At 52.0% G+C, this 24,165-nt stretch overlaps 1 protein-coding gene across 1 annotated transcript in view; it reads left to right on the top strand.

Moving 5' to 3' along the window:
- The first annotated feature begins 16,741 nt into the window (after positions 1–16,741).
- Positions 16,742–24,165, top strand: part of VWA5B1 (von Willebrand factor A domain containing 5B1) — a 55,071-nt gene continuing 47,647 nt past the window's right edge. Inside the window, exon 1 of the mRNA XM_045859226.1 lies at positions 16,742–16,842. The gene's annotated coding sequence lies outside the window, so the exon portion shown is untranslated. The remainder of the gene's footprint in view (positions 16,843–24,165) is intronic.

Raw genomic sequence — 24,165 nt, forward strand, 5'->3', positions numbered from 1 at the left:
AAAAATGTTCATCGGCCCCATTTCACTGATGAGGAAACAGAGGCTCAGAGCAGAAGGGGACTTGCCTAAGGTCTCGGAGCCAGCAAATGGCAGAGCCGGGATCGAAGCCCAGCCCTGCCTGATCCCCAGGCCCGTGACTCCTGCCAGTGGCCCACTTGAGAGAGGGAGTCTAGCAAGGAATCAGCTCAGAGGCAGAGGGACAACAGATGGAGGCCACCCTCCTCTGCGACGGTTGCCACAGCACAGCTTGTCCCCTGGGGGAGGGCGACAAGAACTCCTCTTCCCAAGGCACAGCAGGGACCACCCATATGGCAGCAGGAAGTGGACAGATGTCCAGTCCAGAAGGCTTTGCTCAGCGGGAGCTTCAGACACCTCCCCACCATTGCTGGAGGCAGAATGTTCCATGGGGTTCTCCAATCTCCAACCCCACGGGGCTCGGACCCAGCCAGGCCCGGGTTCCAGGGCGCCACCCACCCTCACCAGCCACGCCCATCTTTCTGATACCCGCTCTGTAAGCACCATGTCCAAAGCTGCGTTTGTTTGATGATCGCCACATTCTTGGACCACCTGCCCTATTATTTACTGAATTTTTTCTTTAAAGTGACTAGCTTGTAACTTGGGCTCATCCTGAAGTCTAATCTCCACAAAATGACAGCCACAGGGGGCTCCTCATTCAGGTTGCTATCCGTAGAGATAAATACACAGTCGTTAAAGCAAAATCTGCTTATTTGTGTAACAATTCAAATCATCTAACATGACACCAGTGGTATGTGTATCAAATTCCAGAAAACTCTGACCTACATGTACTTATGCAGCCATACAGGGAACACATGGCCTTATCTGCAGCTCCAGTCCCAGCACCTAACATGGTGCTTGGCACATAGTAGGTGCTCAAAAAATTATTTGTGTGCATGAATGAATGAGCCTCATCCCAGGTGGCAAAGCCCGGGGGAGACAGCAGTCAGACATGGCGCAGATCCGCCCTGCAGCTCCCCGCCACATCCACTCTTTCCTGATACGTAACAGCCCTCCCCGCACAGAGCGGTTCCACTTGGAGACTTGCAATTTGATTTACACCCGAGTGACGTCATAGCCATCACCATGGCAACACCCAGCGATGCCTGTCTGCCAGACAATGAAAGGGCAAATGGACACCCAGGACAGGAAGGAGTCATTCGTGAGGCACAAGCGTCAGCCCTCATGGCCCCGCACTGGGAGCCGGGGCCTCTAGGGGCTGCTGCTGATGTATCACAGTCTATGGGTCCCAATGGAGGGAGGGTAGGCTGCGTCCCTGCTTATCGAAGAACCCTTTATCTTTGAGACGGGCCAGCCAGCCGGAAGCAACATTACGTGGGTGGAGGCCAAGTATAGCACAGGCACGTCTGGCTGGCTTGCCTGCGGGCATCTGCCCCTCAAAACAGCTGACCAGTGATCAAAGCTATTGCTTTCCTGTCTGTCCACCTTTCTTCCTCTTCCTGATTTCTCACTTCCCTTCCTGTCCACTGTTCCCTGGCCCCCCGCTCTCTCTCTCTCGTTCTCTCAGCATCCATTGAGAACAAGCTGTGTGTGTGTGTGTCAGGCACCGTCGTAGACAGAGGAGGAGAGTTCCTGGGGGTCCAGATGGGTCTCTCCCTTAGAGATAAGGGGGTAAGCCCCCCTCCTTACCCTCTGGGAGGAGCTCTGAGGCTGTGGCTCAGGGCTGGGGGGCATTGAAGACCAGAGGCCTTGCTGGTATCACGAATGACACCTCAAAATGTGTTTCCTGTAGCAGCAGGATTATAAGTGACAGTTGGCTAGAGTGGAAATACTACTAATAATCCTCCAGGTATTTAAGGGTCAAATGGGATTTTGTGGCCAGTCTGGAAATCCAAGCACTGTCTTACCTGGGCAAACAGATTTCAGATCCCAAACCTTTCAACACTCACTACATAGAAGCTGAGAGCTGTAGCTGGCAGCCTCCCATCTTTTCCCCCTCTCTGTGCTTCTCTGAGGCGCTCAGGCTGCCTTAATCCCCACAAGCAAAGGGATCGGCAACTTAGAAGACATCACAGTTTTGCATAGGACTCGCTGTGCAGGCAGCGGGCTGCCAAGCTGTGAAACAATATGGTACGTGGTATACAGCAGTCGGCATAGGCTGGCCTCGGAGGGAACGGGCTCCTGCCCCGTCTCCGCTGCCTGGCTGTCTGGTCTTGGGCCAAGTTGCCCTTCTTCAACAAGCATCAGTGTTTCCCTCTGTAAAATGGGGGTAATGCCCCCCCTAAATTCCAAGACCCTTGTGGGAAGTGGCGATATTAACTACACAGAGCCTGGTCTGCAGAAGGCATGGCAGAAATGCCAGCTGTTAGAGTAACTTCCTCAGGAATTCAGAGCTGGCCTTCCAGCCACCCTGCTGGCAGGCATGTCAGCAGCAAGCGAGAGATGTTGAAAGATGCCTCCTGAGCTGACCCTGACAGAGGAGCGGTGACAATCTGCCTCTTGAAAAATCGCAGCAAGCTGCCGGGGCCAGGGGAAATCCAACCGTAACGACATTGCCCAGTCTCTGCAAGACGTTTCTTGATCGTTAATGTTCGCGAAGGGCAAGCAGCAGCTGAGCTCATTCCTTTTCCTCTCATTTTCCACATCGGCCCCAGCCCTTACTGAGCATGGAAAAAAAATAAGGACTTTGTGGGCATGGCTACAGGCTCCCAACCTCCGGCACATCACCGGGCCCTTCCAGAAATCAGCTTTTCTAACTGGACCCTGAATTGTCACTGATAGCTCTGGTGGGCAGAGAGTAGCTCTGGCCTAGGGGTTCCCTGAGGGCCAGGCCTTTACGATCTGCCATAGTCCCAGCACATAGTAGGGCACAGCACACAGTAGGTACTGATCAATGTTTGTTGGAGGGATGGATGGATGAATATATGAAGTACAGTGAACTGAAATAGAAATTGCCTCCTTCCTGCCAAGGAATCCCTTTAGCATTAGGGAGAGCAATGGGGCTCAGGCTCTGGGAAAATCTAGGAGGACCACAAAAGGGGGTGAGCCCCTGATGACCTTGAGACCCAGGGCAAACTACTCCTTGTACACGTGCAAACACATTTCATAGAGGTAGGGGCTGTGGGCTTGGGGGCCGGGCCAGCTTCGCTGGTTGTAGATGAGAGCTCCAGTCTCAGTTTCATCTTCAGAGGAGGGGCACAATCACGGCACCTCCCTGGCTGGGTTCTTGGAAAGTTTCTATTGAGATAATGCTGACTAAGCAGTTTGCACAGAGCATGACACATTTGCATGTACAATAAACATGTTAGTGTTATTTATAACATATAAATGGTACATGACATATGAATGCTTATGACATATGAACACCCATATTCATATCATTGAAACAGAGGGACCACGAGCAAGGAGAAGATACAGAGGGAGCAAGAGCTTTGCCTTTATTAGTTGCTTTGTTTTCTGCTTCTTTTCTCTCCCAGTTGCAATGAACCCTGGGAGGCCCAAAGACATCCCCTCATCCCAGCCCTGATCAGGGGCAGGCAGCTGCCATGGTGTAGAGAGAGCGGTTTTTCAGGGCAGACAGACCCCAATTCTGCCACTTACTTGCAGTATAACCTTGGGCAACTTGGTTTTCTTTTTTCCTCTAAACCTTGATTTTCTCATCTTTAAAATGTAAATAACAATATTTTCTTTACATGGCCATTTTTACCAGGATTAAGTGAATGTACGTATACTTTTAAGAGCCTGGTCTGGGTTGATGCTCCATAAGGCATCGATTCTCTCACCTAGAGAGGCAGCTGGGAAATAAACCAGGATCTGGACCACTGTACAGGACAGGTGCCAGGCTGGGGTCATCCAGGAGGACTCTCTTGGGTGGGCCCTTGAAGGCTGAGGCAGACCTGCTGGGGCCGGAAGGAGGAGACAGACAGCATTCCAGGCCGAGAGTGTGCTTGGAGATAAAAGTCACCCCGTGTTCCTGGGGCTGGAGGGGAGCCTGGGGAGGGCGGAGGCAGCAATGTAACTGCAGGGAGAGAGCCTCTCATATCAGGCTCAAGGAAGGAAGACGTGGAGACTGGCCATGAAGTCCGTGGAGAACATGGCCAGACTTGGAGTGTTGGCTGGGAACTCTGCCAGCCATTGAGAGGCGGATGACAGATGGGGAAGAGCAGAGGCCCGGAGTCCAGTTAGGGGCTGGTTAGAACTGTGTGGAGGAGATAAAGATGCCTGGACCATGGTGCTGGCCATAAGGAAGGGAGACGGGGACAGATTTGGAAAAGAGCTTCAGAATATTTATTGAGCACTTTTCCCACAACCTCCAACCCCTCAATATCCACAAGGAGACTGCTCTCCAAATCTTCACCTGGCAGCTGTGTGATTATCTCAAAAAAAGATCTGATCCAGTCAGCCCCAGCTTTAAAGCTTTCTGATGGCTTCCTATTGTCCTCAAGATTAAAGCCAGATTCACCAGCTTAGTCTGCAAGGCCCTGCAGGGTCTGTCGTTGTCCTATCCCCTACGTCCCTACCACACAGCCTTTGCACATGCTGTTCCATCCACCTCTGTTCCTCTCCCCTTCCTCCTCTAGCTAACACGTACTCATTTGGATCTCAACTCAAGTGGACTTCCTGAGCTCCCTGTTTAGGTCAAATGCCCTGGTGTCAGGCCATCACCAAGTAGCTCTCTTGGTGGAATTTGTCATAGTTGCTCTTTTACATTAGTTAGCAGCTCCCACTTCCACTAAAATGTATGCTCCATGAAGGTGAGCGTTGTGTGTGTGTTTGCTCTCTCCTTGCACCCCCAGCACACGAAGCTGTGCTTGGTAGTGCCAGTTGAATGAATGCATGTACGTTGTGTGCCGGGCACGAGTGCTAGGCATTTGGGGGAGACATCAACAGGCAGGGAAGTTTTTAAGGAGTGGAGGGCCACCCCCTAGGAGGGAGGGGTCCTTTTGTACCCCTGCCCCCTTGGCTCCTCTGTGCTATTTACAACAGCAGAGCAATTTGAAGGCTGGCATCCCCTTGGCAATATTACCACCAGCCTGACTTAATCTGTTGCTTATCTGGACCATGGTGGCTGGACCCAGCCTCAGAGGAGCTAAAGCAGATGCCATGGCAACAGCCTAACTCCCGAGGATGCCAGATAAGGCTCCTCCATTCTCTGGGAACTGAGCCCAGGATCCATCCTCAGAGGGACAGTCTTTGAGGTTGGGTTCCAACCTCAGAGGGACAAAGTCTTTAAACTTGCTGGGAATGTATCATTGCAATGAATTGCCTGAGAGCCCAGGGGAGCCATGTATCAATCCATCCTATTTACAGGCTTGTTCACATGTTTGCAGTGACTGTCACTGCAGGGTCAAGGCTCCTTGATCAAGAGGGAGAACCACAATTAAAGGAGGTCATGGAAAGCTCCCATACAGGTGAAGGAAAGGAGCACAGTGCTGAGGAGATAGGCAGGTACCGGGGTTCAAATCTTGGCTCTGCCTTCTAATTCCTTCACCCCACTGGTCCCAGTGACCTCATTGACAAAACGGGATCATAATAAAGACATATCTTGCAGGATTGTGTTGGGGATCAGTTCTGTGAATAGGTAGAAATTCCCTGGAACATACAGAGTACAAGCCAAATCATAGCGGTTGTCATTACATCAACTGATGGTCATTGGCACCAATTCGACAGCAACAAGAATCTCCAATCTGGAGTGCAGTGAGAAAGAAAACTTTAGTCAATGCAAAACAGCTCAATTGTGATACAGCGTGGTTGCGAAAACAGCATGGCTATGGGGCACTTCTGGGGCCAGGCTCCTCTCTAGCTAGACAGCTCCGCTCTCTTCTTCATTAGTCTGCTCCATTCTCCTCTGGTGAGACACCATGGGTGTTTCCACTCAGCCACAAAAACACAGACCCTGTGTTCAGTGGAAAAGGAAAATACACTACCGGAGCCAGAAGGGAGCTGGCTTATAGAGACAGAAGTCCCCGCCCCTAGTCCCTGATTGGCCCATCCTCATGTAAATGAGGACTCCAAATACTTACAATTTGATTGGTCCAAAAGGCACTAGCCTGATTGGTCATAAATGGGCTGCTCTGATTGATCAATGAAGATGAGCAGCTCCAATTGAATGGGTAAAACCCTAGTCCTACTAGTTGAAATAAGATCCCAGGAATTCTTTTATAAGGGCTGGCTCAGATGGTAAAAACGCAGTGCAGGCAGGCAGTTCAGTTCAGGCTTCTCCCTGAAGTGCGGATTGTGTGAGAGGCCCCTGTGCAGAAAAAACTACTAAGCTCTGTTTTTTGTTTTGTTTTGTTTTATTTTTTAATTTGAGCTCATTTAAGAGGAGCCCTTCTTAGTAGGCATCTTCTTTCTCAGGGTCCACAATTAGCATCACTGTGGAAAGTGTAAATAGAACGCTGCTAAGCTTCGTGTTATGTTGTTATGTGGCTGCCTAGTAAATGGGATGGGCAGCCTGTGGAGAGTGATCTGTCAAGGTCCTGATTCTGCTGCAAGGGCTGAGACCAAGGCATTTTCCCCAGAACTAAGTCATACTGTTTCATGAAGACCTTCTGCTTGTATTAGAGCCAACTTTAAAAGGGTGGTTGAGCTGGACTCCTTGTTGGAGGATTCAAGACTGTCAGGAATGCAGACAAATTTACTAAACACAAATGCAAGTTTATTTACCAGTAAGAACAAAGGGCCAAAATGCAGGTGAGCAACCCTCAGCTTGTTCATTAGCATGAACAAGCAGACCTGCAGGCTTCGCCTCCACTACCTGGGTAGGACCTCAAAACCCCCACAAAGTCCCCTCCTTTGAGTGTCTCTGGAAGTCCTGGGGGAAGGAGTTTCCCTTCAGACAGGTCCATAGTAGACAACCTTGTTGCGACTGAGGTCTGGGTACAATTTTAGTGGATGCTCCAACTGTTGCCTATGCAAGGGTGCTACTGCAAGGTTCAGTGGTCCCCAAGTTAAAGCCTCAAGATGCCAAGCTAGCTCCTTTCCCCCCTCTGTCCTCACTGTGTCGGAACGATGCTGGAGACCATGCAGAATGGGGAGATCCCGTTCATGCAACAGCCATTTATTGAGCATATACTATGTGTCAGGCACTATGCTAAGTTCTGGAGGTACACCAGGGAATAAACGTGATGTGATATTTATTCTTTGTGGAGCTGGTGGTCTAGTGTGTGAGAGAGATGATCAACAAATGAACGGAGAAATTAAAAGTTGTGAGAAGAGCCACTAAGGAAATAAACAGGATGCTGTTCAGTTAGGTAAAGTAATAGGAGGATGTAACTTGGGGCCAGGTAGTCAGAGAGGACTTCTCTGAGGAGGTAACATTTATGCTGAAACCAAAGAGTCATCTTGCCAAATGTGAGGGACAGAGCATTCCAGGTGGAAGGAATTGGGAGGAGGGCAAGTGTCTAGAACACAGGTTGGAGAGGGAAAGGAAAGAGGTGAGGTTGGAGAGGGAGGCTGGGCCAGGTCATTCAAGACCAAGGTGAGGAGTCTGGATATATATTTAAAGTGTGATGTATTTTAAGAAGGGCAGAGATGTGATTTAACTTATGTTTCTAAAATGTCACTCTGTGGGACCAAGCAAGAGGGGGTGCCAGGGGGCAGGGGAGTTGTGAGAGGGGGGTAAATTTGAGAGATATCTTGGAAAGAGAATCACCCATGCTTGCTGATGAACTGAACATGAATACCTTGATTATTTTTTTATTATAAAAATAACACCTACTGGCCCTGGCTGGCGTAGCTCAGTGGATTGAGCATGGGCTGCAAACCAAAGCATCGCAGGTTCGATTCCCAGTCAGGGCACATGCCTGGGTTGCAGGCCATGACCCCCAGCAACCGCACACTGATGTTTCTCTCTCTCTCTCTCTCTTTCTCCCTCCCTTCCCTCTCTAAAAATAAATAAATAAAATCTTAAAAAAATATATAACACCTACCCTTTGTTTCAATGCCTTTCTCAACCAGGTACTTTACATAATTTTCCCCTCTGGCCCTGGGCACTGGCACCCAGAGCTTTCTGCATGCAAGCTTCCTTCTCCAGGCACAGGCTGAAGCTGCCTCAATGCCCTGCATTAGCTTCAGCTCAGCCAGGAGACCATGCCACCCCATGAACACCTATGAATTTATACACATTACAGACAGCAGGAACTCGAGCATTGCAGGCCAATCCCAGGCTATGTTTAAAAGAGGGGGGTTAAGAGACTTTCTCCAAATCACATGACTCCATGTAGTTTTAAACTCCATGTAGTGAGTTTAAAAACCCCAAAGGTACTTATATTGCTATTAGAGCACATATAGTAATTCCAAGAAATATTACCTAGGAGAAGTCTTTAGAGAATTTGCTTCAATGAATACCTAAGAATTCATTTATTCGATAAACCCACTGAGCTTCTATGATCTGTTATGGGCATCAGTTCTCTATTATCTGTCACGTGCCCAGTGCCCAGCCAACCTCTGGAGTTATGAAGATACAGCCCCCAACCGTCACAAAGCTCAGTTTTGTGGATGGAGGGGGTTTTGGGAGGTGGATGGTAAGGACATATCCAAAGTAAAGGATTACAGTGCAATGAGACAAGTGCAGGAGCAAAGACACACAAACACACACACACACAACATGGTACAGAACAGCAAACCAAATGGTGTGTAAACCCACTGACTATGTATCTGATGTATATGGCACACACCAGGTGCTTCCCAAGGGCTTGGATGTTCTTGTTCTCAACAAGGGTACTTAGCCCATTAATTTGGACCACCCACCAGGCAGGCTCTGTGAGGCTAAGGTATATGTCAACCCTGGCTCTCCAATGGTCCCAGATTCCAAACCATTTATGTAGCTATTTGTCCCATGCATTTGAGGCCAGCTTTGCTTCTGATTGGCTTCATAGAACATGAGCTCCCTGAAGAAAGAGATCATGTCATTGGCTTTCTCTGCATGCTTTCCCTTCAACCTTCAATAACAACTTACTAAATACCTACTATGTGCTAGACTGTCATTGTTGGGGGCGCAGAGCAACGGCAAAGGCAGGCATGGTCCCTGTTGTCATAGAATTTGCAATTGGTGCCCAGCCAACTCTCAGAACCAACTCACAGAAGGGCCTGTTGCATGGTATTAACTACTATCTGTAGGTTTACAACTCCTAAATTTGATTCTCAGCTCAGTATCCTCTGACCTCCAAACTCTGTATCCAACCACAAACTCTACCCAGATACATGACTTGCCATAAACTCATCATGTCCAAATCCGATTCGTAGATTCCCATCAATGCCACAACCAACCTGGTCCTGCCCCAGCCTTCCCTCCGTCTGTGAATGGCACCATCGCCCACCTAATTACATAAACCCATGACCTAGAGAGAACCCTTGATTCTTCCCTTACCCGCCCTGCCCACTGTCCCACACCCGATCCACTCACTGATCTCCATCACCGCCTTCACCGTGGTCTCTCACTTCTGTTACTGAAGTAGCACCCAGGGACGTTCTTTCAGCCTACCCTGTTCTAATTCATCCGCTACTCAGTGGTCGGGTGGATCTCGTAACCTATAAACAAAAGCATATCTCTCCCCTGTTGTGACCTTTCAGGGACTGGCCCTGGCTCTCAGAGTAGAAGTCCAACTTCACAGTCATCTGCCCTGTCCTTGTCACCTCCTGCCTGCCCCTCTCCTCAGCGTGGGCCACTCTCGCTGTGTCCCAACCGGTTGCATCTCCTTTTTCTTCCTGAGTCCACGACACCTCTTTCCCATGCTTTGCACCTGCTGCTGTCGCTGACTTCTCTTCCTCTGCCCCGTTTTAAATAGCTGGACTCCTCCCTCACGCTTCCGCTCAGATGTCACATCTTCGGGGAGGTCTCCTCTGACTTCCCAAAGCAGCCCTCACCCTAGCGACCCTGTGTCATGTCACTCAAATTCCCCCCTTTGCAGCCTCCATGAGACCAGATCTTTAGTGGTGTTATGGGTGTAGGATGTGGGATTCACGATGGTAGGGCTAGTGCCCGTCTCCACTCAAGTGTCTATTGAATTGAAACGAACCAACAGCAAAAGCTTTCCAGGGCTGTTTTCAGGATTACACGAAACAGTGTTTGTGCGGGGACACTCATGAAGTGTCCCAGGCTGGCCTACAGATTTCAGGAACTAGAAATGCATTGTTTTCTTCTCCTGAGAAGAAAGCCCCAGAGATGAGAGGGGAAGAAGCCTACAGAAGGGCTCCCGATTGTACTTGAAAGAACTTATTTTATTTTCTGCCTTTCCCTCCGAGCAAATGTGTCGATTGTTAAAGAGCTGGAAGAGTGAGGTACGGGATTGATAGCTTCAGAGACTCAACCCTTCCTGGTCCCCTGAGCAGCCCTCCCTTGCCTCTTTCCAGTTACTCTCAGCAGCCTCCCGTTCTGAGATGCCTGCTTCTGCCCCAGCCTCCTTCTCTCCGCACCCCACCAAGCTGCTCAGGGGCCCCTGTCTGTGCTCCTGACTCCAGGCAGGCTCTGAAGCCAGGAGCTGCCCTCGCCTGTCTGTTTGTACCAAGGCCCCACACATGGTAACAGCACGAATAAGAAACAGACACCTGATGGCAAAGCAGCTGTCTCCTGTCAACATTGACCCCTGCCGGCAGCCGTCTGCAAACCCCAGGCAGCCCACCTCCTGGAGAGGTAGCAGGGTGCTGGGAACAGGCCCTGGGGGTGGAGGCAGAACCCACTGAGCTCAGCAAGCAGGGATCAAGCCCCTCTGCATGCCAGGAGCTTTGTCTGGGTTCCTAGCAGCCAGATCAGTTTTCCTAATCTGTATAGTGGGTATAATAATAATAATTCCAAGTAGGTAGCTAGGACTTATATTTTTGATAAACAGAGGAAACACTCAACTATTGGTTACCTGAAACAAAATGAGCAATAGCAAAAGCTTTTCGGGGCTGCTCTGAGGATGCCCTGAAAATCCTCTGGAGGATCTGCACTCTGGAGGCCCACAGACCTGGGTGCAAATCCCGACTCTGCCACCTTCCAGCTGTGCGCCCCGTGACCCCGCCGGGGGCGTCCTGGAGTCTGACCCACACTTGGGACCGTGACACCAAAGCTATAAGCCTTTGTAACCCGGGCTGGGTCCATGAGGTTCCCAGTGTCCCTCTCACTGGGAACAGCAGCCCCGTTTCTCCACGGACGTTGCCTGGTGGGACGGACTCCTGTGGCGGTGACGAGCATCCACACAGGACACCAAGGCCGAGGCAGTGGGAGTGCGCTGCCGCCAGGGAGGACTGTCCTATCACTGACATCGTTTTAACTTACCAGGGCAGGGGGGAAATAAAATGCGGATTGATTTTGGCTTGTTTCATTGTTTCTAAACTCTCTGTACACAGTGCAACTTTAGTGGCTTGGACTCAGGAAAGCTGGAGCCCACCGCCCCCGCCCCTCCTACGTCACTGCCTCCCTCCCACCTTCTTCCCCACTTTACCAGATGCTGTCTCCCACTGCCCCCTCCTCTGGGGAGGGGCGGCTGGATCCGACTCTGGGACACTGAAGTGATGGGGTCAGGTGCTCATTTATTCACTATCCCACAAATCTTGGTGAAGCACTGGTGTGTATGTCAGGGTCAGCATTAGATGCTGGAAATGCAGGTGTGGGTTAGACATGATACCACCCTTAAGAGAGGCTCATTTGTTCATTCTCTCATTCACCCAATATGACATTAGTTGAGCACCTACTATATGCCAAGCCCCGTGCTGCCCGTGGGAACTGCAGCCCCTCAGTCAGGCTCTCTAAGTGGGAATGTTAGGCTTCCGCAAAGAGGGGTCACTGCAACTCTCCTTTGCAGACAAGTGGAAGATAACTAGATGGAGAATGGGACGGGTGTCTTCCAGATGGAGGGATCCACACGGGTAAAACTCCAGAGGTACAAAACGACCTGAAGTCAGGGAGCCACAAGTAGCCCTGTGTGGCTGAAGGGTCCACATGGGGGACTAAGCAGGAGCAGGGCCAGAGAGGCATCAGAGACAGATCATAAAGGCCTTGGATGCTAAGCTCAGAAGGGGAACTTTCTACTGAAAGTCATGGCAGTGTCACTGAAGGGTTTTAGGCTGGGTTGAGAAACGGGGGGTAACAGGTAGGGACAACCACCAGCAGACATTACAAAGAGCTGGCTGCAGCACAGGGAATGCATTGGAACACGGGGGGGACCGAAGACGGGGTCTCCAGGTGGGAAGCCATTAAGAGGCTGGAGCCGAGGCAGAGGGATGGAGATAAAGGATGTGCTCAAAAGACATCAAGAAGGTGAAACTACAAGGGGTGGCGTATCAGTGAGCTGTTGCCAGGAAATGCTGCAAACCAAACCATTCCAGTCTCAGTGACTTCAAACGACATTTATTCTAGATCAGCTAAGAGTTGGTTGATCTGGGCTGTTCTTGGCTGGACTCCCTCATGCATCCGCAGCTGGTTGGTTTTAGCTGGGGAGCTTTGGTCCTGCTCTGCGTACCCCTCATCCTCCTTCTGGCTCCCGGGGGGAGGAGGGAGCATGTTCTTCTCATGGCAACGAGGGCAGGGGCACAAGAAAACAGGCCCGATCAGGCGAGCAGGTTACAGGCCTTCAGCGTGCCATACCCGCCAGCATCTCTTCGGTTAAGTCACGGGGCCGAACCCAAGGCGAAGGGGCGGGAGCTATATTCCACCTTTTTAGAGGAAGAGCCCCCTAGTCACAGGGCACAGGGCACAGATGCATGGAGGGTGAAGAACTGCATCCATTCCTGCAGTTTCTGGCACCAAATGAGGGCTTGGAAGGGAAAGGTAAAGAGAGGGAAGGGGTCATGAGTTTTTGTGCCAAGAAATGTGGTACATGTCCGCCCAACTTCCTCCAAAGCCTAGACCTGTTCCCCTTTGCACCTCACAGCCACACTGAGCTGGGTCCAGCGCCATCAGGAATTACAGCTGGGACAGGGGTTGTCCCTGATGCAGCGTCTGTGCTGCCTGCCCGCCCTGCTCAGGGTGTTCCGGGGAAAGAACCAACCCCTTCCAGCATCGAGCCCCACCCAGGCCCTCCCTGGTCTCTCTGCCAGCTCTGCCCCGGGCTCCCCCAGCTTTTGTCACTGGAAGACCAGCTTTCCCTCCTCATTCAGACCGTGCTGGTTACACATTTCTGACACTTGTTTTCCTCCACGTAGGCAGAGACAGTTGCTCAACTGCCTCTAATCCCGCAAACAGAGGGGTGGGTGGGAAAAGAGGTGTGTGTTTGGGGGTGGGAGGAATCTAGGGCTTCCCTCCTCGCTGGGATCCCCCCTCCCCTCGGCGTACACCCCTCTTCTCTGGCTGCCCCTGCAGACTGTCTGCGGGGTTTCTCCAACTGCCACAGCAACTAGGAAGGAGGTTTAATCTCCCCAGAGGGCAGTCTTCCTGGAGGAAGGAAGCAGAAATGGCCTGTTAACTGATGGCCCAACTGGGTGACCTGGGGGGGTCACCTCCCCTTCCTTGACCTCAGGATTCACCCCTATAAACATGGTTCAGGAATCACTGGATCTTTGACAGACACTCAAATGAGGCTTATGAAGTGGCACGCTATCTTAAGTGCTTTGCAAATTTTAACTCACTCGATTATCATAGCAGCACTTCAAGTCATCCTCATTGCAGAGCTTGGAGACTGAGGCACAGCGAGGTTCAGTAACTTCCCCAAGGCCACACAGCCAGGGAATGGTAGAGCCAGAGCTTGAACACAGGCAGTCCAGCGCCCGAGTCCACATTGAACCGCTGTGTCACGTGCCGCTTGCTTTCTTCAACTCTCCAAATTTCTAGAACTTCAAAGAACTGGCCTCTTGGAGTCGTGCCTGTCCCATGTCCTTCCTTATTTCCTTTGAATAGGTTGAATTGTGTCCCCAACAAAGTTATGTTCCAGTCCTAACCCCTGGTGGGCGAGTGTGGCCTTTGAAATAGGGTCTTTGCTGATGTAATCAAGTTAAGATGAGGTTTCCTGGATTAGGGCGGGCTTTCATCCATCACGAGTGGTGTTGTCATAAGAGAAAGGAAGGAGAGGCTTGAAAACAGATGCATGAAGACACGGAGATGCACAGGGAAGACGGCCACGTGGAAACAGAGGCAGAGGGTGGAGCGATGCAGCTCTAGGTCTGGGAGCGCCCGGGGGCTGCAGGCAGCCCCCAGCGGCTGGAAGCAGCGAGTCAGGATTCTCCCCTATTGGGGAGTCAAGCTCATTGTCACCGGGGGCCACAACAGCCTCGAGGTTGCCTTCAAAGGGCCGAATGTAACTTTAGGACTGTATAAATGTAAGTACTCCTTAAGTAAGGGCAAGGAGCTCAGCGCTGCCACCGGGTAGAAACAAGGTGCCGGGCCGGATAAAACACGGTGGAGGGCCGAACTCGGCCCTAGATCCTTCACAGGAATCACAGCCCTATGGACACCTGGACCCCAGACTTCTAGCCTCCAGAATGGTGAGAGAATAAATGTCTGTTCTTTTAAGCCACCCAGTTTGTGGTCATGAGCTACGACGGCCCTGGGGAACTCAGTCAGTGGATAAGGAAACCCCGAAGGCTGAGGGAGCGGCAGCTCTGGAAAAGGCCTCCACGCTGGCAGCCTTCTCTGCCCGCCGACTCACGCCTCAGATCCTCTGTCTCCTGCTAGCTCTCGTTTCTTCTCCGCGGCCTTGCAGGCACCCAAACAGGCCAACCTTGATTCCCAGACAACTTCGGTCCTGAAGTGCCAGTTCCAGGCTGGAGATGGCTGAGTTGAAAGGCTAACCTGGATGGGGAGCTAATTGGGGGACAGAGGTCTTGGACTTCAAGGGACTGAGAATGGGACTTTGGGAGCCTGGGGGAAGGCTTGGAATTCTAAAGTGGCCATGCCCTTAAGCCCCTGTCCCTGGCCTGCAGGACACACCAGGGACCCTCTGAGCTGCAAAGCGGTGGAAAGATGGAGTCAGACCGACCTGGACTAGAATTTTAGCTCTTCCAAATGCTGTGTGGCCTTGGACAAGTTACTTCATTTCTCTGAGCTCATTTTTTTAAAATGAGGAGCATAGCATCCACGCCCCAGCATTTGGTGCAGAACAAGTGAACACACCTTCCCCAGGCCTTGTGTGCAGGGCCTGGCACACCGTGACAGATATAAAAGACCAGCGAAGTGGAATGGAACCTCCCCAGGCATGGGCATCTGACAGGCGTGAGTTCGAATCCCTGCTCTGTCACTTCCTTGCCATGTGGCCTTGGGCAATTTACTCCACTTCTCAAATCTACAGTTTCTCTATAAAACTGGGACAAAGCCCATCTTCCTGGGGTCTTCATAAGGACTAAATAAGACGTATAGGTGTCTGATCATTAGTTCTGCCCTGTACTTCTGAGACATTTATCCTCTTACTCTAGACTCCAAAGAGAGGTTTCACGGTCCTACCCAGCAGACCTCTTGGCTTCTAGATCCACGTGTCCTTGATCATGACAGCCCTCTGGCTCCGTGGGCTGTGCACGGAACTTTGTACGCAGAGACAAGACCCCTACTTCCCACTTCTCAGAGCTGTGCCCAAAAGCCAAGGCTTCTCCCTTGTGGCTTTGGCATGACCAGGATAGGAGGTGATGGCTCAGGGATGCTAAGGCTGGACAGGCATAACCAAAGGTCTCAGCAGATGGCCTGCCCATGCCCACCACGGTAGCCAGAGCCATTGGCTAGGCTGCACCTTGGGCATGTGAGGGGAATGGATTGATAGCTTGTATCATTTGGCCCTAAAATGGACTTGCTGGGGGTTGGGGGGGACAAGGAGGATGCGGAAGAGGCCAGCTTGGCTCTGGTCCCATGCAGAGGGGTCCCAGGGCGCAGGCAGGCCCTGCACTGTGCTGATTCACCCCGAGGCAGCTCCATTCTCGAGGAGGAGCTGCCTGCAGACCTGTGATCACGGGCCAGGTCCCTTCCATCAGCCCCAGCAGGAATGAGCTGAGGCTGCTAAGTGGCCTCCTGCTTTCTCCCTGCTCCAGAGGGAGGGGGAGGGGTGGGGTGAGGGGGGAGTCGCACCAGCGGTGTGTGCGCATGGGGTGATTGTCATGGTTACGCTCTGACAAAACAAATGGCTCTGCTTCCTGCAGGCCACCTAAACAGCCATCGCAATGTGGGCATTGATCAAGCCGGCTGCCGGGGCAGCAGGCGCTGGGCTTGGGCACTGGAGCAGGGCCCCGGGTGCCCTCTCCAGCAGCTCAGGGTAAGGGAGGCAGATGCTGGCACTGAGGACCGAGGGAGTATTTGCCCACACACGTGTTGCTTCTGGGGCAAGGTAAGAGCTGGTCCAGCTTGTGGAAGATGAGGGGCCGGCAGCTGGGCTGTCCCGAGTGTGTGTTTGTGTCTGTGTGTGAAAGAGAGAGCGTGTGTGTATGTATGGTAAATGTGTGTGCCTCTGAGTGTCGGTGGGCTTGTGTGTGTGTGAGTGCGTGTGTGAGGGTGTGTACATTGTGTGCTCGCACGCACAGAGAGGTGGGCCAGCAGAAGGCAGGTTCAGGATGTTCCAGCACTAGAAGTAAGACAACACGACCACATGTTGCTGCTGCTCCAATTCATGCTCGTTCTCTCTCTCTGCCTCTCTCTGTCTTTTCTTCTGTTGTGATTCTCTCCGCTTCTTTTTCTCCTTGTGTCTCTGGCTGCTTCTCCTTCTCCTGTCTCTCTCTGCTCTCTGTCTCTGCCTCCCTCCTCCCCTTCTCTCAACACCCCCTCCCCCATCCCAGCCACCTGTTTCCACCGTTTCCCAGTCCCCCGTCTTCTCTTGTCCGTCCTGCAGGGCCCCAGGGCGGTCAGGAGCTCTGCGGGCTATTCACCCCTGCCTGACGGGCTCGCGCCCGCTGCCCTCCAGTGACCGTCCCCAAAGCCGCCGGCCGAGTGCGCGCCCTTCTCAGAGCCCCGCGTCCCCCCGCGGTTTCTGCCAGGTAAGCGGGGCTCCCTGAGGGAGAAGGGGTCCTCGGGCGGGTGCAGGGGGACTTAGCTTCGAAGTGCAGCCGTGGCGTCTGCTAAGACGTCAGGCGCCCGCTGGAAGTCCCGTCATAACATGTCCTGCAGCTGCTGCAACAGTTCCATCCCCGGCTCCCTCCGCGCCGCGCGGCCCCGCGCCGCGCCCGCCCCGCAGCGCCGCAGACAGAGGCTGGGGGACCGGAGTGCAGACCTTCCCTCTGCTCTCCATCCCCCCACCCCAGAGCAACAGGCACCTTTCTGTCTCTGTCCCTATCCGCCTTTCTTTCTCTTTCTTTCCTTTTTGGAAGAAGACTTAGGAGGCAGAGCGTTCTTCCTCTCTTCCTTTGCTTGCGCGGGAGCCTCTTCCCTGGCTTTCACGGTCTGAACCCAGCGGGGTCATAGCAGCTGAGCAGAGGCTCAAAGGGCACCGCGAGCCCCAGGCCCTGCTCGGGGGAGGAAGGCAGAGGGCACGGAGGCTCCATTGGTTGGCTGGACTGGGGGGACGAGGGCCGCAGAGCGCGCCGGCTGAATGTGGGGATGGGTGCTTGAGAAGTGTGTGGGCAAGTATGTGGAGGGCAGTGCCGCCTATGGCGTGAGCTGCATGACGTGGTATGGGGGGCGTGTATAAACGTACTTACATGTTTAGGGGTACCCATGTGGGACGCCCTGTGTCTGTTGCTGCGCAGACATTTAAGAGTGTGGGTCATGCGCACGTGTGCATCCAGGCAAGGGCACACACGCACACAAGCAGGCAATTGTAGATCGAACTGGACCCAGAGGCTGGCTGCTGGGCAGGACTCCCAAGGCCTGGTGTGCTGGTGGCATGCATTCTCCCTGCCACCCAGCCTTGGTCAGCATCGCTCTCTGGGGACAGTGCCTTGGTTGTTTCCAGCCCAGACCCACCGCGGTGGTGGTCCGGGGCCCCAGCGAGAGGTCTGCAGGCCCCACTGCTTTTCCGTCATGAGACAGGCCGAGGCTGCTGGGCTGGGGGCGACTGGGGTTCTGAGCACCCTCCCCAGTCCCAGGTAACCTGGGTCTGTGGAGGGCCAGCCTCAAATCCCGGCCAAATGAGGCTCTCAGAGGGCACTCCAGCCACTGGCCACTGGTTTGCTGTCTGGCGGAATGGGCTGCCTGTGACGTTGTCCTGGGCCCAGAGGGAACAGTGCGTTTCTGTACATCCGATCCCCCTCATTGTGCTCAGCTCTGAGTGCCCACCGGCTGCTGGTCTCTGCTTAGCACACATATGATGCCAGTTGCAGTTCCACGGGGAAAGGGACAATCCTGGGGGGCACTGGGACAGTGGAAGAGGCACCCAGAGGCTCCAGATCAGTGGGTCCTCTAGGACCCTGGCTTTGAGCTACTGCTCAGGTTCAAGTTGTCCTGTCTGTTAGGTAAATGGATCTCTCTTAGTACCTCCTGACTGATTCCCTCCAACTACATGACCTGGGCAACCAATGGCCAAGCTAACTCAGATTTCTTGTGGTCTCATGGGCAACCTCAGTCCAGCCAGACTGGGAAGGGAGCTTGGCCCATACCAAGCAGAGGGTCACCATACACAAGAAGTCAAAAAACTTCCAATGGGGGGTTGGGGACGGCCCAGTGGGATCAGTGGACAATGTACGGTCACCAGGGATGCAAATCCTTTCATCCCATTAATAACCTCCTTTAAGAGAATGTGCCCACTGGGCACTCCCATCTGGAGCCTTTCCCTAGCCCCTATTCCCGGGGTTCCTCACCCAGCAATGCAGCTGACCCGTGCAACCCTCTGGGAGAGAGGGGTTGAGATCAGGAGTGTTCGGTGCAGGGCTAAGAAGGCTTTTTGGAGGAGGTGACGTTAGAATGGGAACTTGGAGGCAGCAAGGTCAGGATATGGAAATATGGATGGATAAAGAGGAGCAGGAAGCTTTATATGCGGCCAGAGGCGTGAATACAGGCAGGGATGGGAGGTGCAGCAGGCTTTGGTCAACTGGCACCGAGTAAGTCCGTTTGGATGAACAGACCAGCTAGGGTAAAAAGAGGGAAAGGAACGAAAAGTGTTTGGTTGTTGGGTGCCCACTTGATGCCAGGCCCCGGGCTGGGCACTGGGTCTCTGTCCTCAGGGAGTTTGCAGTGTCCAGTGGGGAGACTAGCATTCACCCATTAGCCGAAGTTATGCAAACCAGCACCCATGAGAAGAGCTCCTGGGTTTGAGACCTCACCAAGCAAGCAAGAGGAGGATGCCCAGGAAGGATGTATGTGTGAGAGGCACCCGGTCTGGAAGCAGACCTGTGTGAGCTGTCTGCTCATACACTGGAGCAGGGCAAGGCTCAGCCACAGGGCAGGGAAGGAGGGGAAGGCCTGACAGTGGACATTGGGTGAGATACCGGGCCAGCGGTATCTATCGTGGCTGTGGGTGCTTGTCGAAACATGAGAAAAAACATACACACGGACAACCAAGTCCTGTGGGGAAATAAGGACGAAATGGCCACTCTCTCTAGTGGAGAGAACCTTAGCCACCCTCTCTAGGGGAGAGCGCCCGGTTCTCCTGCCCGAGCGGTTTTTATTGGGTTCGTTTTCACAGGAATTCAGGTAAAACTCATTAATCATTGCCAGGAAGTAAGGATCAAACAATAGATCACAAAGAACTCTGAGGGCCTATTTTGAGTCTGGGTCAGATAGCTAAAGAGCTGTAACTTTAAGGAACAAACTTACTTCTTGCTTGGACCCTTATTATTTCATTGAGAGTATTCTAAACAAAGCAGGTTTCACAGGGTTTTACATATTCTTTCTTAGGCCTGACCATTTGGGGAACCCGCCCTTTCCAGCACAGGGCTGCACCACCCTCTGTCATTGTTTCAGGCTTAGGTGGAGCAAGGGAAGTAAGGCAGCCAAGAGATTAGGAGATTTTCTCACAAACAATGAGGACTCAGGTTTTGTCAAAGCCAAGGGGTGGGGGTCCATCACCCCCTTTTGCTGTAGCCCCCAAAGTCCTTCCTTGGGGGCCTCCCACATGATCGTGCCTGTCTTAGATCGTTCCCCCCTTGGGGAATCTTACCCGTCATTGGCTAACTGACCAAGCATTGGGGGCCAGGCAGGGTGAAGTAAAAGGAGAAGAGGCAGCACTTCTGCCAGGGAGATAAGCTTTTGTCTCCTTGCTGGCTTACGGTCCAAGGTCACTCCCTCAGCCTTAGCCTTGGGGGAGAGGGCATGGTTACAGCTTCTGATACCAGGCAGGGCAGTCCCCAACACTTGGGGGATTTTTGCCGACAAAGACCAGTCACTGGCCTCACTTTAGTCCTGGCCCTGAGAGGTGAGCCTACAAAAGAAAACAGAGAAGGGGTAGCTAGAGTGAGGAGGCCATTGTTGTCCCTGCCTTGTGACATCCCCTTACCAAGTATCTTACCCATAGTCTTGTATTTGATTCCCATTTTATAGTTGATGAAACTGAGTCTTGGAGAGCTCAAAGAGCTAGGAGTAATGTCACAGAGCAAATGACAGAGCCATTTCACCAGAAATGAAGCGGGGGATGCTGGCAGTTTTGTCAGACAGGTCCCAGGGACGTGCTCCGTGCTGGGTGCCCCGAGAGAGACCAAAATGAGGATGTCACTCTTTAGGAGAGATGTCAGACAGCTCCACGGAGGGCAATCGTGACAGCCAGATGCGGCGGAGTGAGGCTGTCTGCCCAGGGGTTCAGAGGAGAGAGCAGTCCCACCCAGGGAAAAGAATCGGGAAAGACTTCAGGGAGGAGGTGGGACTCGAAAGGACCCAGAGGACAGATAAGGAGGTTCAGAAGCGCAGAGATGGGGCATCGGCACTCTGGGTTGAGGGAAGAGCATAGCAAGGGCGTGGAGTTGGCGCTCACAGGGGATCCAGAAAGGAGCAACAATTCTGGTTTGTCAGGAACATGGGGTGGGAGTGGAGGAGCAATGTGGGATCAGGCTGCAGGGGGGCTGGAGTGACCCTGGGAGGCTGCATTTGGCATGAAGGATGTGAGCTTCAGTTAAGGCTTTGGCAGATCTGGAGCCCAGAAGCCCTGTGACCAGATCGGGACCTCAGGAAGACCCATTGACGAACCTCTGAAGACCCATTGAAATTTCACCTCTGGGATCCTCACTAGGATCTGGAGGGACCCCAGTCCCCAGTTTGAAAACCTTCTGCTAGGTGATGTGCTGTGAATGCCCTTGAGACAAGGGTCTCAAGTGGCCTCAGTACAAACCTCTTTTCCTCTTCCCGTAACCACACTGGGGATACTGCTAAGTGGTTCCTTCCATGGGAGACAACAGTGTCAGGACGGGCAGCTGGAGGGAATGCTCCCAGCACAGCCTAAAAGGGAGTCATGGATGGGGGTGGCTGGAGGGCAAGGGATGAGTCTACTTGCTTCACTGTGCTCCCCACCCCATTCTTTGTTCAGGCCCCACACAGGGGTCTGAGTAATCATTATCTGAGACCCCACAGATGTGGGGCTGTAGGTTTAAAAAGAGTCACCATAACAGAAGAACGTTAATGAACTGACCACTTAAACATAGTCCCTGCATGGTCATGTCTTTTTGCCCAATGCCAGTGTCGATCCCTGCCCATCGCTGAACATCTGTGTCCAGCAGGTTCTCTTTGGCTGTCAGGTGGGGTCAGCAGCTGACAATGCAAGTTCTAAAGGATTGAATGGTGAAGCCGATTACTTGTCAAAATTGTGGCATTTAATGGAGCCAATCAGAGAGGACACTAGAGACTCTCCTAATGCCCCACAGAGTCATAGACAAAAATAGAACTTGGCCGAGGTCGGCCAACTAACAGCTGAAGAAGAACATCACCAACAATGAGCTCGCGGTGGGAACTTCACTCACTGTGCTTCGGCACTGAGATACGCAATTAGAAAACGTCATATCCTGCCAGCATGCAGTTTTGTTCAAAACAATTACCCCACTCCCCAACCCAATCAATATTGACTTGTTCTTTGTTCGTTGAAAGTTTTAACACGTGGTCATAATTATAATCTTATTTTGGTCCCATGGAAGACTCTATTTTCGTATTTTTTCAGTTTCATTTTTCGAAATAAAGTCCCCATTGAAAACCTTTCTCACTCACCATTTCCCGTGAAGTTTAGCCTTCTGTCTTAAGTGGATTCACTTGAAATGGACTTTTTCTGGTCCAGTTATTGGAGCGGAGGCGGATATGGGGAGCTCATGTGGTCAGGGTTTAATATTTGTAGAGATTATGGAAGAATAAGTGACTGAATGGCTATGGAGCTTCTCCCAAAAGCACACATGCTTTCTTTTCAAGTTGCTTTCTTTTCTTTTGCTTCATTCACTCCTTTAACATTTAATGAGCGCCTGCGGATAGCCAGGCACTCCTATAGGCACTGGGAATACAACTATCGTCAAAACGCACCAAAATATCTACCTTCGTGGAGTTTATATTCCAGTGGACCCCACTGGCCGATCTCCCCTCCCCCTATCTCTTACTCCCTTTCCAATATTGTGGCTTCTGTACCAGAAGCATCATCTTTTCGCAAAGACCCAAACGTTCGCAATTTTACTGGCCAAGTTAGATTAGGTTATGTTACAGTAAGAAGCGGGGATGTTTTCATTCTTGCTCAAGTCACACATCCAAAGCGGGTCACACATGTTGTCACACTAACACAGGCACTCCTAGATCCAGGTAAACAGAAGCTCCTCATGGACACATATCTCCACAATCACCGTAGCAGGGAATTCGACGTGGCCAATTACACACCGGCTTTTATAGCTTCTGCCCAGAAGTGGCACACTTCACCTCCAGTCTGCTCATTGGCTGAAGCAAGACACATAGCCACGCCCTCTGGGGGCAGGGAGGTGCAGCCTGCCCTGTACCCAGAGGAGGAGGAACAGAAAGATCAGCTCAACAGCATGGCAATCAGGGTCTGGCTTCTTCAAGAGAAGGGTGTCATAGCCTTTATGAAAATGCAAACAGGAAATGGAAAAAGAGGAAAAGGAACATCTCATTCCCCAACCCTGGCCACGAACACTCAGCTCTGAGCAGCAAACCCGAATGCCTCATGGCCAGTGAAATCAGCTTCTGCCACTCAAGCCCCAGCTTAGCAAAGCAGCGAGTTTGTCTTAGTCAGTGAGCATTGATCTAAAATACTATATCTATACTATCACAAAATACTATAGACTGGGTGGCTTAAACAGCAATTTATTTGTCCCAGTTCTGGAGACCGGAAGTGGATCAAGGCTGCCAGCATGGCTGGGTGAGGACCTCTCCCTGCTTTATAGACAGCTGGGCATCTTCTTGCTGTGTCCTCACAAGGTAGAGGAAGAGAGCCCTGGGTTCTTCCTCTTCTTACACAATCCCATTGGGAGGGCTCCACCCTCATGACCTCGTCTAAACCTAGTCACCTCCTAAAAGCCCCCTCCGCATACCATCACCTTGGGAACTAAGGCTTACGCATATGAATTGGGGTGGGGAGACCACAGACAGTCGTTCAGCCCACAGCGCGCGCAGAGAAAGCCCTGCCATGTGAGCTCCCACGCCCTTGCGTTACTTCCCCTCTGAGCTTCTGTCCTCTGGTCCTTCAGATGGGGATTGTAATTTTTCTTTTGCTTCTACTCATAAAGCTCCAATTAATTCATGGATGGGAAAGGACTTTGACTATAAATTGCTTCCTATGAAGCATGAGAGCTTATCACTATCTATCACTTTGCAGCTCCGTGATGAGTTGGAGAGGGAAAGTTGGTCAGGCACAAGAACCTTGCCGCGCTATTTGTCATTGCATCATTTTCAAGTCTTTGAACCTTAGAAAAGAATGAAGCCTTTTTGAAGATATTTCTAAGAGAAATAGCCCCTTTCTAAGAGATTTCTCGCAAGCCTGTTGAGGCATCTGGCCTTGACCAGCTTCGACCCATCTTACGCTCACAGGCCAAAGCTGCCGACTCACCTTTAAAAGTCAGCCCTGTTTTGTTTGCGCAGCCTTAGCTTGGCCTGTGACCTCCTCACCTGGGTCCAGAGCTAAGGAGCCCTTGCCCGGTGCCAGCTCGTTACACTGTGCTTAGCTTGTTATATGCATCGATTTGTTTCTTCACGATACTAGGATGCAGATCAGCCACTACACCCATTTTACAGATCAGGAAACTGAGGCTCGGCCAGGTGAAGTCAGTTGCACATGTCACTCAGAGGTACATGCCAGAGCCTGGCTTCAGACCTAACTGTTGGGTCTCAAGAGCCACATCTCATTTACTTGCTCCTCAGGCTGATGACCGAAGGGACTCCTGCTTACCGGCCCCCGGCTGGTTTAGTCTCTGTTGCGGACAAGCCCTCCTTGTCCCTTGGACTCTCCGAGAGAAGGC

Source organism: Phyllostomus hastatus, unplaced genomic scaffold (genome assembly GCF_019186645.2).
Source record: "Phyllostomus hastatus isolate PE091 unplaced genomic scaffold, TTU_PhHast_1.1 phas_scaffold_182, whole genome shotgun sequence".
NCBI classification, from domain to species: Eukaryota; Metazoa; Chordata; class Mammalia; order Chiroptera; family Phyllostomidae; genus Phyllostomus; species Phyllostomus hastatus.